Source organism: Marmota marmota, unplaced genomic scaffold (genome assembly GCF_001458135.2).
Source record: "Marmota marmota marmota unplaced genomic scaffold, marMar, whole genome shotgun sequence".
Taxonomy (NCBI): domain Eukaryota; kingdom Metazoa; phylum Chordata; class Mammalia; order Rodentia; family Sciuridae; genus Marmota; species Marmota marmota.
In genome coordinates this window covers 1548370-1563322 of record NW_025999927.1, presented here as the reverse complement: position 1 = coordinate 1563322, position 14953 = coordinate 1548370, and the positions used below count along the sequence as shown (strand labels likewise).

At 54.6% G+C, this 14953-nt stretch overlaps 1 protein-coding gene across 7 annotated transcripts in view; it reads right to left on the bottom strand.

Moving 5' to 3' along the window:
• Positions 1-14953, bottom strand: part of Disc1 (DISC1 scaffold protein) — a 202810-nt gene that overhangs the window by 148487 nt on the left and 39370 nt on the right. The gene's annotated exons all lie outside the window — the stretch shown is intronic.

Below are 14953 nucleotides of genomic sequence, written 5' to 3'. Positions count from 1 at the left end.
TCCAGTGTCCCTCCACAAACACCAACCACCCGAGGTCCTAGGGAAGCCACTAACCCACCAACTGAAATTTGGTTACTTTTCAGTAAACTCTCATATTTTCAGGATTGTACATAAAAATCCGCCCTTGAGTTGTGTTTTCACAGTGGAAAAGTGGTCACTTGCATATGTGGTCCAGGTTCATGGCTCAGAATCAGGGGTGGAGGAATCTCCACTGGCACCTGTCCAGGGAAAGAGGGATGAGCTCATACACCTCTTCCTAAGTCCATGGAAGCCACCAGACCATCAGTGCTACAATTGCCACCACCTCATGGCTATCCCCACCATCATCACCACCAATAATCACCACTACTACCACCATCACTACCATCTCCTCCATAACCACCACCACCTCCATCACCACCACCTGTCACCACCACCATGAGCCCGCCCCCGTCCACCAGCACTCCCACCACCATCGATGCGCAACACCATTCCTGTGGCCCTTACTGATTACCAGGAGACAGAGTCACTCAACTCTCTGCTGTTTGTTAAGAGACCTGAGTCAAAAGCTCTTACTAAAGAAGGAGACATGTTCTTCACATCATTTCCAAGTTGTTATGATATAGAGAACTCGCAAGAATGGGCAAGAGAGGAAACTCCACTCCCGGTCAACAGAAGCCCAAAGGGACACATGGCACCATGCTGACAGCGTCCACAGTGGCCGTGACTCTGTCTGGTATATATTTGAACTGTCTAAAGACTAGATTCAGGGTTGGGAATATAACAGTAGTGTGAGGCGTGGAAAGCCCCACGTCTCACGAGGCTGCTTTACCTGTCGAGTCCGTCCCTGCCCTCCAGCTCAGCTGTACAGAATGTGCCGCTCACCTCCCTTCCTCACGACCCTTCAAGCCTGCATGACCTGAGAGTCCTCGTGACAGTGGTCACCAAGAGGGGACTTGCAGCTTAGCAGGGTTCCCACACCCACGGGATGGGGTTGGGGCTTAAGAACAGTCTGACACCTGCCTCCCACCAGACCCGAGACCTCTCCTGAATGGCTGTGTGGTCTTGAACTGTCAGAACCTCTCTCAGCCTCTGCTCCTCCACAACGAAATGGACTCGCCTGGGGACATCCCTGGGCAAGAGGGCCCAATCCTAGGTCAGGGCTACCAGATCAGCACAAGGCAGGGTGCAAGATTTAGCTTCAAGACCCTTTCCAAGTCCACTCCCTAACATTGTGCCCAGGCTGAGCATGACACTGAGAAGGCAGTCCATGGGGAACTGAACAGATGGCCCTTCCAAGGCACTCCCAGCTGCAGTAGGGGACCTCCATGAGAGTCACAGCTCTTCCACGTAAGAAGTGAGCATAACCCAGAAGCACAAAAAAATATAGCAAGGCTTTAGCAGTAATACTGCTTAAAAACTGGGTTACAACTTAATATCCTTTCCAGGCCCCTCTAATCCTTAAAGCTCCACAGGGCAGCATCAGGAACCCACCAGACCCAGAGCTGCCCCCTTGCTCTGCATTACAGAGACACATGAGCATTCAAACCCACACAGAGAACTGGGGCTTGCCACCCGTTTAAAAATGTATAAAGTCTGAAAGAGAAGCTCTTGCTAAATGCAGTGAAGGTCCTCCTACATGAAATAAGGTCCATGACAGTTTTCATTTTAATGGAACTGAGATACATGTTCAGTCATTACGGAAATGGGCTGCTTGCTTGGGCAATGGCGGACTCATTTGGCAATCCAGACACACAGCTGACAGGTGGGTCAATTCTGTTCACTGAACACAGGTGTTAGCCAGGTACAACCCACCTAAGAAAATCTTTAGAGCAGACAGGCTAAAGTGCCCCATCAGCTACCGTCAGGACCGTAGGGAATTTCTGCAAGCAACACTACAACCTGAAGGTCCAGCTGTTTCTACAGCAGCAGTGACTTTGAGAAAGACACCACTGAAATCTGGATGTTCACTTTTTAAATTTCTCCTTCACAGGCTCCTTTATCTTCTTCCATGTTCATTAGAGGTTCCAGGCCATTAGTAGATTGTCGTGCCTCTTGGGCGATGTAAATACAACTGGCACCAAGGTTATTTTTGGAAACCACACAAATGGAAGACTCCAAACATCTACTCATTATTTCTCTCTACTGATTTTTGGCCGCACTCGGTTTTCACTATTAAACCAACATGGCACCCAATTAGTTCCTATGAATAGACTTTTCATGAGTAATTTGCTCTGCTGGTGTTTTCATAAAAAATTAGCTGGACACATCTGTTTGTCAGCGCTCAAAACCAGTGCTCATTCACCCCTTTAATGGCAACGCTGCAACCCGCAATCTTTGAGAACTTAATTGTTTTTTTATAGAACATCTCTGAGCAGATTCCTCTCTAATGGAATTTGGGATGTTAGGAGCGCACCATTGAGCAGCCACCAACATCATTATTTTAAATACATAATGCAAATCCTGCTGTGTGCACAGCCCTGTCTGGAATGGACGAGTGGAACACACACCAGCGTCGCCTTCAGTGCCAAGGGGATTTCACTAAATTGGTCTCATGTCAGCATGAACAGCTTAAATTCTTTGAGTGGCATAGAGGGATCTAGACACAACAGCACAGTCCAAAAAACTCAGAAGATTAAATTGTTTACACTAGCCTGAGTTCTTCCAATTAGGATGAAATCCAATCCAAAGGAGCAAGGCATGCTAGACTATTAGCTCCTTGGAACCAAGTAGAATTAAGCTGTCTTCTTTTGGCAAAAGCACTACAACGTGAGTAAACATGACCTTCAATTCAAAGGCAAAGTTAATCCAGAAAAATCACAAAATGGCACCAGTGATAAGACTAATAAAGAGTCATGCTCACCAGGTGCCGAGGTCCACGCCTGTAATCCCAGTCGCTTGGGAGGTTGAGACAGGGGATACAAGCTCAAGGCCAGCCTCAGCAACTCAACAAGGCCCTAAGCAACTTAGAAGACCCTGTCTCAATACAAAAATAAAAAGGGTTGGGGAGGTGGCTCAGTGGTCAAATGCTGGGTTCGATCCCCTGGTACCAAAAAAAAGAAAGAAAAACCGAGCCTTGCTTCCCTCTGCCCTGGCTGCAAGCGGCACCTCTGTGAACTGAAGTGGAATCCAAGGACACAGAAGGCCCCACAGGGCAAGCTGGAGAAGTGCCTCCAGGCTTCTCAGACCCTAGCAGCTCTCACAGGTAACGGGCCTGGATAGAAGCACTTCCCAGAGCAGGAACACAGTGGGGAGAGGTGCAGGTGTGAGAACCCACTCAAGCCCTCAAGTGGCTCCCATGGCAAGAAGGCAGCCCAGCCACCAGCCCTCCTGGGTCAGCAGGTTACAGGACGGCACTCCGAAACTCCTGAGCTACGAAAGGACCCTTGGCAGCTCCAGGACTCTTCCTGGGAGATGAGGCCGAACTCCTGGGCCAGATGGAAACTCCCAGAAGGTGCTGTCCGGCTGTAGGCCAGGGGTGGTGACACTGGTTGACCTACCTCCCAACCTACTGCGCCTAAACAAAAGGCACATAGTGTGCGTGCAGTAGTGAGGGTGCAGAACAGCACTCAAAAAACAACTCTCCACTGAAACTAGAATCTGAAAACTAAGCATCATAGATCACGCAAGATACTACTCTAAAGACTAACACCTGGGGTGAGTGAAAGCCAGAAGGGGAGCGTGTGACCCCGCCTCTGATGTAAGAAGCAAATAAAAAAATGAAACCATCCATTTGCTTTTAGGGTCAGGAGACAGGTTTAGTCCTGGATCCACCCAAGCAACTCTGTAGCCTGAGGATTGACCAACCGCAGTCACTCTGCCCCTGTGAGGATAGTGACACTAGACGAACCTGTGCCAGGGGTGATCGTGACAAGGAGAGAAGAAAGGGCTGTTAAATACAAATGAAGGGTTGCTGCGAAAGTCAGAATGGCCCTAGGAGATGCAGCCACGATCCCAGCTTGTTGCTGGGATAACTTCACTCTACAGGGGTCTCACACTCAGCGTGGCCCAACGCCTGGGGGACTTCACATTGGGAGGAGCTGACGGCCAATCCTGCTCAGTGCTCCCAGATTCTTAGAGGTACCACATACAACTGCCCCGCCCTCCCAGGCTCAGTTCAGGCATCCAGCACATGAGAAGGCAGAACAGGCTTCTGCTAGGTCCCGGGTTCTAAAGTACTTCGAGGAACAATATGGCGCATGGAGAGCTAGGTTCCATCACATACATCAGCAACAATATCAGGACAGACACAGGAAGCCGTTGCAACAGGAAACCACTGTGGAAAGCCCAGGTGCTGGACTCCTAGTTCAACTCTACCCAACACAGAAGCCCACTCCTAATTAACAGGCCTGCCATTACCCCAGATCCTTGCAGGTGAGGGCCAACAAAGAAGTGTGAGGTGTCCAGGAAGATCATTCAAGTCCATCCACCACTCTTCTCCTGGAATCCTAAAGCCTCCTCCTGAACTGGGACAGGAGACCACAGTCTGGGGCCACCTGCAGAACTGGGCCTGCTGGGATTCCAGTGGAGTGACACCATCAATAGCAAGTGTGCCACCCGCAGTGGGGAGACGGTCCCTTTGTCACAGGGGAGGGCACACATCTTCCCTGTTCCTTAGGTGCCACAAGGAGGCACTCCCTGTGCCCCAGTTTGTGCACATGTCCCTGCTGGAGGCCTGGGAGGGGAGCTGAGCAGCAAGGCTGGGCACTTCCCCTCCTGCCGGTTGGCGGCTGGACGCTTTGTGGCTCTCCTTCTAGTCTGTCCTCTGTGACCCACGCTTACAAAGCAGGCCCAAGATGGAGCGCTCCTCGCTGGGGCTGGCAGGCAGGTCTCGCTCTGGGGCTTAGTACTAAGGTCCACCTTTGCGGGTTGCCTGAGTCAGACTGGCCTTCTCAGCACTTAGGGCAAGTGTTTCAGAGTTACATGGGGCTGTGCCAGTTACTTTTCGCTGGCTCTCCCCTCTGAGCCTGCCTTATACCTCTGCTTCATAATGCCGAGCTGGCCTCTGAAGAAAAGCCCACTTCCAACCTGGCTGCTCACGTGGGAGGACTGCCAGGCTGGTGAGGGCAGGGCCGCCCCTCCACTCTGCTCGCTGCTCCTCCTGGCTGCCACGCCCCAGCACCGCCCTCCAGGAGATGCAGGCGACGCCCATGGGTGGCATCCTCAGAGTGCACAGAACCAGCCTCACCCCTCAAAGACCACCCCAAGCAGCCAGCCTCATGGGCCCTCCGCCTGCTCAGGAAGTACCCGCGGAACTTCCTCCCAGCAAGCCAGGCAAATGTCACACTATTCCAGGCCACCTCCTGTAGGTGAAGACTGAGAGTCCCTGGAGCCCATGCCAGAAGGACCTGGTTCTCCAAGACCATGCCCTCTCCATGGAGCCTGTCACAGGGGCGTCACTGTAATGGGTACAGAGTGGGCCCGGCCCCCTCCCCACACCTGCTCCCCCGTGTCCCCGTCCATGTTGCACAACGGACAGAAGCTAGGCAGAGAGCCCAGAGCCAACCGTGGCCAGGAGGGCCATGACTCAACCCCCTAGAAATAGACAATGCCCCGTGGGCAACAGGCAGCTCTCCTACAGAGAGTGGCAGAGAGAGCATCAAGCAGGGGGACAGACTGGACACAGAAAGTCAGCGAGATGTGAGGAGCCCTGTATTTGCAAGAATGAGGTTATCTAGACACGAACCAACAGAGAATGAGTGAGGGGCAATGGTCAGCCAGGGTCTGTCCCTCTTTGGGACAGGTGCCAACACCTCAGTGGGGAGATGCCAGTTAAGAATGGAAGATTCCAGGGCCCTCATTCTGAGGCCCACTCTGGAGTTGGCTCTCCTGAAGCCTGGGGTTTCTGGAAATGTTCCCCCACACCTGTACTCAGAGGACGATGGCAAGCAGGAGGGAAGGGGCCACCTGGGGGAGGAGGCAGGGGGCAGCCTGGGGGAGGCCCAGACACTGGAGGGCTCTTGCCCTCCCCATCCTGCAGGCAGGGTTATTGCACACGGTTCTCTCCCCTGGGTCAAGGGCTTCAAGAAAAATCACCTTGAAATTTGGAGGTGCCTGTAAGAGGGCAAAATGGGGTGTTATCTGGGGCTAAGTGATTCAGAGCCACTCTACTGCCTTCTTCAAACAAAGTCCTGGGGAGGCACGCAGTGTGGAGTGGTCCGGGAGGCAAAGGTCTCCCCCTACCCCTGCTGTTCCTGAAGAACCAGGGACTTCCAGGCTCCCAAGGACCCAGCAGGCAGGGCCTAGCCTTGTCCCAGGAGACAGTCAGGGAAGCAGCTCTGCCCACAGCCAGGCAGGGCACACCAGCTGAGCCATTGAGGCCAGCCCAGGCCCCAAAGCAGTGTATTTGCTGGTCCAGCCTGTGCACGAGGGGCAGCGCCCATGGACTGGATGGCGAGCACATTCGGTCTAATGGACTAGAGGAAAGCCAGTATGCGTCGGAGCGGGCTGTGCTTTTGTCCATGTACGGGAAGGGTCCTGGTGTACTTTTCCCTGGAGGTCACTGTCACAAACTGTGAAAGTCAGTGGCCTAGAGAATTCATTGTCCAGACATCAGCACTGGGAACAACCAATGCTGGAGGTCGCTTGCATAAGCAGTGACCACCCAGAGGAGGAGGAAGCAGGGCGGAAGGACGGGACAGTAGCTCCTGCCCTGCAGGCCCACAGGGTGGGGCTGCAGAAGTCACCTGCTGGGAAGGAAGGAGAGGCCAGCAGAAGTCAAAGCTTGAGAATGGCAGGGGCAGGGGTGCAAGGACCCCCCTGAGAAGGAAGTCCCAGAGCAGACCACCCTGTGGAGTGGGAATAATATCTACACATCTGCTGTGAGTGGTCATCCAAGACATCAGGTGCCAACAGACAGGCCGTGACCAGTCTAGACTTGAGGTGACTGGGAGGCTGCATCGAGTGGCTCCCCAGGCAGCAGGACCAGACGTGGTTTTGTAAGAGAAGGCTGCCCGTGGCCAGGGCCTGGGACCTCATTGCCACAGTGATGGAGGGGAGGGGAGACCATCCCCATGCCATGGCCCTGGCCTGGTAGCCAGCCACCACCTGCCCAGGTGTGTGCCTGCAAAGGGTACTTGCAGCCAGCAGGGTTGAGTCCCGACAGTGGCCCCAAGGCCCCGAGGTTTAATTCCCACAACCAACGTGACCAGACGCTACCTTTCCATTGACTTCTGGTTGGGTTATCTTCTTCCCTACAAAAATCTAATTGTCCAAACACAAAACAGTAGTGGTTTTTCACGCCATGACAGAGGCCTGGGAAACGCAGGGTGGGCAGAGTGCCTGCTGGATTTCCTCGGGCCCACAGCCAGCACTCACATGGCTGCCACCCTGAGAGCGGAGGGAGAGGAGCAGGAGGCAGCCAGCCTCGGCAGCCTATTCTCCCGCTGGACCCCCTTTTCCCCATGAACCCATTTGCTGTGTTCAAATCTGGGGAGCTTCATCATCAGCATTTGGCTCGGCGTCTTGAGGCTAGCAGGTGGGTCCTACACAACAGGTCGGCTGCCAGCAGGAACGTGAACACAGAGGACGACCCCTGACCAGCACTGACTGTCAGCAGCACTCCGATGCTCCTGCTGGAAAAACCTCTTCCACCTCACACTGGCCCAGCAGGTAGGCAGGGAAGACTCCACATGCCCACATGCCTCTGGGCTCGGTAGGCTCCACAGCTCGGTCCTTCTAGGCCGAGCGCCTCCAGCCAGCTGGCTTTGGACCCTCCTAAGTCGAGTTTCTGCTAAATATGAAAAGGAACCAAGTAAGGAGGGGTGTCACCTTCCACAGGCCTTCCAGGGGTCACTTTCAAACTGAGGGCAGTGCTTTTTACATGCTGTCATTGCCCACCGGGTCTCCTTCGTCTGTCTGCAGCGCAGCTTTCTGGGAGGAGGCCTTGTGGCCCTCTGACCACAGGCACAAGCCAAGGCACACTGCTACAGCAGGGCCTCCCGCAGCCCCCCTGGGCCCCTGTGACTAGCCACACACAGTTTGAGGACCATGGACTTCTGGCATTCTGAAGAAGACACCTGGGTTCAAAAATGCAGCCACTGTCTATCGCAGCCCCACCGCAAGTGTCTGCAGCCACCCCATGTCCATGTGACACAGGAGCCATCCACTGGCCTCTAAGGAAAAGGAGAGCCTGACCTCTTGACCTCTTTGCCCATGGCATGGCGTGACAGATACCTCTCTCTGGTGCAAGTGGATGTCTGCCCTGGACAGGCCCCCGGCATCACCCCACCCACAGCTATCTTGCTGGAATGTCCAACCCAGGGCTGAGGCCCTCCCAGCCTTCTGTCTTCCCACGCATGTCCTTGTGTATTTCCTTCTCATTTTTCCTCTCTTAAAACCTTTTTGCTTTTTGTTAGTTGTGAGGGAAAAAAATGAAAAGCAGAAAACTTCATCTGGAGCTCCCAGTCAGAGCCGGCCCTGATGAACATGGAACGTAACCCTCCATACAGCTCCCCTCTCTAGGCTGCCCTGGACCTCACACTGGCCCAGCAGGCAGGCAGGGAAGACACCACATGCCCATGTACAAGGTGGAGGCAGGACTCCTCATGGTGCCATAGACCTGGCTCTGGAGGGCAGCTGGGAACAGAGGAGGAGGATACCCTGCTTCTGCCTTCCATCCGTGGCCGAGTCTCCCACTGCCCCTGTCCCCCTCCAGTGTGCTGGAGAGCTAAGTGATCCTGTGGCCATCCATAAGCTGCGCCAGGGCCAGGGACGCAGACTGGTGGCCGGTCCTCAGCAGCAGCTACCTCCAGCACCTGCAGGCTGCACAGCAGTCCCCCACCTGCGCCCTGGACAGGAGCAGACCTGCAGAGGCCTCACTCAGCCTCCGAGGGACACCTCCAGGGCATCACGGGATGGCAGAAAACTCCGGAATGTCAGCAAAGCTTAGAGAAAGTCAAAAGTCAAGTCATAGAAGAGAAGAAAACATCCTGCAACCAACAGCCAAGAAGAGGAAGAGAGGCCACGAAGACGGAAAATCGATAGGACGTGGGCAGAGCGGCCATGTCCTGGCAGTAGAAACCCACAGCCGGCCGGCCAGCCTCAACTAAACCAACTCCCAGAGAAGCTCATTACACTGAGTGTCTGGCGGTGAGTTAGCAGCCGTCGAAGGGTGTGGAAGGAACTGCAGGCCCTGGCCAAGGGGCAGCCTCCCTGCCTCCCTCCCCGCCCTTCCAACAACAGCCGTCTCCATGTTCCCTCCAGCCGTCCACAGCTTCATACTTTGAGTTACAATCAAGCTGGCACATCGCGTAAAGGTCAAGTGGAAACTGTCCCTTCTGCCACATCACTGTCACTGCTGCTAAAGGTCATTCCCCCAAGCAGCCCCGTGACTTTCTGTCTCCTGTGAAATAGTGAAAAGCCCCTCTGTGTGGGCTTTCTGACTTCTCTTTTCTCCCAAAGACATCAAACTAGGCACGCTCAGCTACCCAAGAAATAACCTGTCCGCAAACAAATTGGAACAGAAAAACAGAAAGTTACAAATCCTACCTGTGCTGACAAGTAGTAGGTAACATCTTGCCAGTGTGTATCATCATGGCAGCTAACGTTCACCCAGCGTAGATACAGCCCAGTACCCAGCAGGTACCATCCCCGTCAATTCTCCAAACTACGCTGCCAGTCCTCTTTCACGGGGGAAAATTCAAGTGTGGGAACCGAGGAGCCTGTCCAAGTTTCCAACACCAGACAAGGGTGGAACTTGACTTTGTGGACAAATTGTTAACTAGGTTGACCTGAAAGGGCTAGAACTTTATTATTCACAGACATCGACTACTACTGACTCCATAATGGTGACATAACCATCATTTGGAGATAAGAAATATTTGAATATCCATTTGTTCATCCAATAGCCGTTTCTCTAGATGCTGGGGAACGTTTAGATAAAGGGCTGTTAATTTTTTGAAAACTAGCTATCTCCAGAGTTTACAGAATTTTCAATTATTAAATTATTTTCTCTCTTCCCAGGGAGCTTACATAGTAGCCAAGGTTCGGCCAACACCCATGTTGGGGTGTATAGCCTGTGGGTCAAAAAAATACACAAAGCCACTGAAAAGGGACGTGGACCAAGGGAAGGGAACTTAAGTCAGGCAGAGGCGCAAAGCAGCGTGGACCAGTACACACTCAGAAGCAACGGGGACAGGAGAAAGTCACTTGGGATGGGGAGGGAGTGGCAGGAAATGCAGTTAGGAAGCTGGGCCAGGGCCAGGGCCAGGGCGAGGCATTGTGGCAGGTCCCACTGAGTTGTGGCCAGGAGTAACGTGGGGAAGTGGTTCCAAGGGCACATCAGGCCCATGGCAGCATGGAAGATGGACTGGGCTTGGGGGTGGGGGGGGTGGTGAGAGCAGAAGCCAGGGCCACGAAGGGACTAGTGCATTAGCCCAGGTGAAAAGGGAGTCAAGGGACACTTGGGAGGCTGAATCTAAAAGACTCAGCAGCCCCACGCACAGGACAGGGAGAGCCCAGGGCCTCTTGGGCACTCCTGCTTGACCTGCCATTCACAGCCCCAGGAAATACAGCAGGAGGAGCTGGCTGGGCTGTAATGGAGAGGGGACATTCCAGAGGGACAGCAGGAAAATGCCACAGTCTCCACCTGGTACTGGAGCTAAGGAGATGCCACCAGTCAAGACTTTTTTCCTGTTAATGGAGAGATCGGGCCTGCAGGATACCACTGGGCAATGAAAACAGCCCCCGGCTGGGTGAGCAGGCGAGGGGGCAGGGGTTGCAGGACTCTGCTGGCTGCCTCCACAGAGCGCGCAGAACTGAATGGCACGGGGTTGGGAGACCCCGCAGCTGGGCGACTGCTGGTGGTTTCTCCTCTCCCAGCTTCTTCCCTCACACCCCCATTCCGTCCTGCCTGGGCCTGGTCTTGCTGCCTTGGCCCATCTGGCCCACCTTTCCTCACTGTCACTGAGACTGACGTGGCCATCGCAGGACCCCATGGCTCACAGCAGGCAGGACCAGACCCCTCCGGCGGCCTCCATCACATATCAGCTGGAGGCCCAACTGCCAGCACCTGCGCCAGAGCAGAGGCGGCGATTCCTCATGCCCGCCTTCCCCCTGAGACGCGGGACAGGTCCTGGGGTCCTGCTGAGGTCTGCCCCTGGCACTGAAGACGTGGTCAGCCTGCAGACTGCTGTGTGCCCTGCCATCTAGGGCGCTGGGAGAGTGTTTGTGGTTGGTTTTCTACTAGATTGATGCAGGTTTAATTAAGTGCCTGAACTGTTTATAAAAACAAATTAGCTGCCTAGCGACGTGTCACGCAGCGCAGGGAACCCCGCGCAGGAGCAGGGCCACCATGTCAGTGTCATTATGCAGAGGAAACGGCCACCTTGTTTGTCAATGACCGTTTTAAATGGAAAGTCTACCCAGTAGTTGGGACAGCTCCCCAACCCTCTCTGCCAAGAGAACGAAGACCACACAAAGCAGAGGCCCACAGAGAAAACCGGACACACCCCGGAACAGAAGCTTCGTCCTCTCCCGTCTTGTCTTCCGTGCTCCATACGAACAGGAACACACCCCACTCTCCTCCTTCCTCTTCTCGTTTTTTCCCTTCCACTCCCAGGATAACCAATCTGGGCCCTTGTGCAAAGCCCAAACAGGGTTTCAATTTCATTTTCCCAGTGTCATCCAAAGTCATGCAACAGAGCCTCAGGCAGGGGACAGGAGACCGAGAGAAGCAAGGTAGTGACATCCAGACAGGGAGAAGGAAAGAGTCTACTGTGGGGATGCCAAGAGCATTCAAGTCCAAGTGGTTCACCGTCATCCACGTGTTTTAATGTGTCTTGCTTTACCTCCTTTCCAAATTTTTGTGCAGTTTAAAAGAAATCAGGCTATGTGCAAGTAAGCTACTTACTGCCAAGGAGAGAAGAAGCAGCCAAGTCATCCCATCTTGCTTTCTGCATGCTGCCAGTGCTTACGGCAGAAGCAGCCTTGCTGCATGGGGTCTTCCAACATGTTGTACCCAGAGCTGTGGCGGGGGNGGACAGAAAAGGCAGCAAGTAATCCCAGCCACACTGCAGACCCTCACACACGTCACCACCCACACATCAGGACGGGAATCGTCACTCCTGCTTTATCCAGGAGCCAAGTGCTCGAGGACAGAGAGCAGGACAGAAGCTGGCTGTCTCCTTACCCCTCACAGGACCCTGAGCAGCCCTCACCCAGAGGGGCCGAGATGGTCATTAAATATTCCACAGTTCACAGCCATGAAAATCACACCACAACTGAAAAAGCACACAAAATCTAAATTAAATATAAAATCGAAGCTCTTGTTACATTTTTCACAGTTCATGAAGGTCTTTTTAATTATCTCAAGCTGAACAAAAGAATTATTTCTCAGTCACTTTATGCAGAAATAAGAGTCAATCCTGCCCACAGAACCCATCAGTCAATTCAGGCCAGGATGGGCCAGCCCCTGGGTATGTCTGTAATCGCCAGGTACAGAGAGGACCTTCCCGAGCCCGACACACAAAGCCCCCAGGACTGCCACAGTCAGAGACCAGCCAAGCATCCTGGCAAACACGAAGGACAGGCATCTTGCACAGGAAGGCCATCTGGGCTGGCCCCAGCTCAGTGGTGGGGTGCTTGCCTAGCCTGCGCCTAGCCCTGGGTTCCATCTGAAGCAGCATTTCAAGAGCCCAGCGGTGACCAGAGCGTCCCTTTCACTCCACCCTGGGATGGCCAGATTTCTCTCCCCCATCTTCTCGGGTGAAAGGCAATGGGAAGGAACCTGGTGTCCTCTCTGCTTGTCACATGCACAGTTCTGTGAAGAGAAGGCTGGGACCCTGGGGCTGATATTAGTTCCAGGCCACCACTCGGGCCCTGAGCAGGGAGTGGGGCAGGCTGCCCAAGGAGGCAAGGGACGTTGGGCTGGATAACAAGCATGCCATGAGGGGGAGCAGCCGCAGAAGGAGAGGTCTCCTCAAGGCGGAGCTCAGAGGATCTGGATCCCCTCTGCTGGCCCCTGAGGTGGTCACTTCTGTCAACACATCAAATGTTCATTACAGCAGACTTTCTTTGTAGTGCATGGTGGCCGAGACTGAGGACAGAGGAGCTAAAGCAGGGCTGGCCAGTTCCTTTCCTAGAAGGGAATTCTGAATAGGCAGGGACAGGCCTGGGTGCCGCCTGGACCACAGGGACAGCAGAGCCGACCCCCAGTCTTGCTCTTCCCCCTCACATCATTGGCTCATTTTGGAAGTGAAGCGGTGGATTTGGTCTCTGATGGGCATGGAACATGGGCAGGCGAGGGACACTGGGGCAGAACCAGTGAGGAACAGCTAGGACAGTGGCCACATGGACACTCGCTGCCAAGCTCTCCTTTTCTCCCTCCCAGCCATGCCTTGGGGCTGAACGAGGCACCTCCGGTCTGGGCTTTGGTCCCTTTTGTGGGAAGCTGGGCTGTCACACCTGCCCCTCAGCTGGCCACAGGCCCTGGGCACATACGAGGGTGACGGAACTGATGGAGCCTCAAAGAAAGAGCCTAAGCAGACACTACCAGCCTTGCTCACCCAGGCCTCCCAGCCTCCAGCCTCCAGCCTCCAGCCTCCCAGCGTCCCAGCCTCCCAGCCTCCCAGCCTCCCAGCCTGAGGCGGTAATAGAAAGGCCTGTGAACTTTCCTCCCTGAGGAAGAGACAGAGGTGGAGCCCTGGGAGGGTCCCCACGGGGCCTGGCAGGGGTCTTCCAGTATTTGGCAAGGATGTGGAACTTTCTAGTCTGCTAATCGTGCCTTCGCATGGAACACAAAGTCATCTTTATGAATGAAACTAGAGAAAGAAAGAGAAGAGCAACAGAGACCCAGGGACACGGGTCACCCTCCAGCTCCTCCTGGAAGACCCCAAGACGCCGGCAGCCCTTCCCAGCACAAAGCAGGGCAGGCTGGCTGCTCTCATGGCTGCCGTGGAGGAGAGGCTGGTCCACACTGGGTAGACAACTCCCAGCAGTTCCTGCTGGTCATTAGTCACTGGGCAAGGCCAGGAGGAGGGACATCCCACTCGCAATGCATTTCAACAGACCTCACTGCAAAGCACACCCCTCCCCAATGGGTGCAAACCTCCCCGATGACCCAGCGATCCCTCTGTGAGAACACCTAGTCACCTGCAGTGGGTCAGGCCAGGTGCTGGGCCAGACAAGAGCCAGTGCCGAAATTCAGTGCAGATGTCGGGGAGGCTGGTGGCCACCTGCTCACCTCTGGGGGGCCTTCAGGCCCCAGGGGTCTCTCTCTTCTCCGCTTCCTCCCCACCCTCCCAACTCCAGCAGAAGAAAGCTCCCCCTCCCGGGCCCCGCTGCCTCTCTGTATTTGAGGGACATGTTGTCCACAGCACTCCCATAACTGTGTGCCCTGCTACACGCCCTCCCGGACATTCTCCCCGGGATGAGAACCTGGGGGACACTGGTGTGTCTCTAAACGTGTTTGCTTCCTATGTCACACACTACCAAGTGTGGCTCACAGGCCAGCAGCAGGAGCTTCACTGGGGAGCTTATTAGAAAGGGGGTGTCCAGCCATGCCCAGACTTACTTATCCAGGATCTGCCTGCTAACAAGCTGCCCAGCCAGGCCACTCCTACATGCACTAACACCTGAGAGGCAGCGTCCTTGCGGTGGATGTGCCAGGCAGGCCTCACATGAGCCAGCTCCGACACGGGACAGCCCCTCGTGCCCCTTCTCTTTCCCTGGTAACCTGAGCTAGCCACCTGGGCACACAGGAGAAGCTCATCTCACTCCTCACACACCCTGTGCCAGGAATCCCAAGACTCACCAGGACAGTTAAGATTCTTCCCAGGCTGACCACAACGCCAAGCCACCCTGCCCTGTCGGCCTGTGCCCAGTTACCCTGCCTGTCTCTGGCCCAACTCCCTCCTTGGTGCCTCATTCTGATTGGTTTTTTGGGCCTGGTCGACCACTGTCTTCTAGTCTCATGTTGCAAATTTCCTTCCTCTCCGGGGAATTTTAGGCCATGCAGGTGGAAATGCGAGGCTTT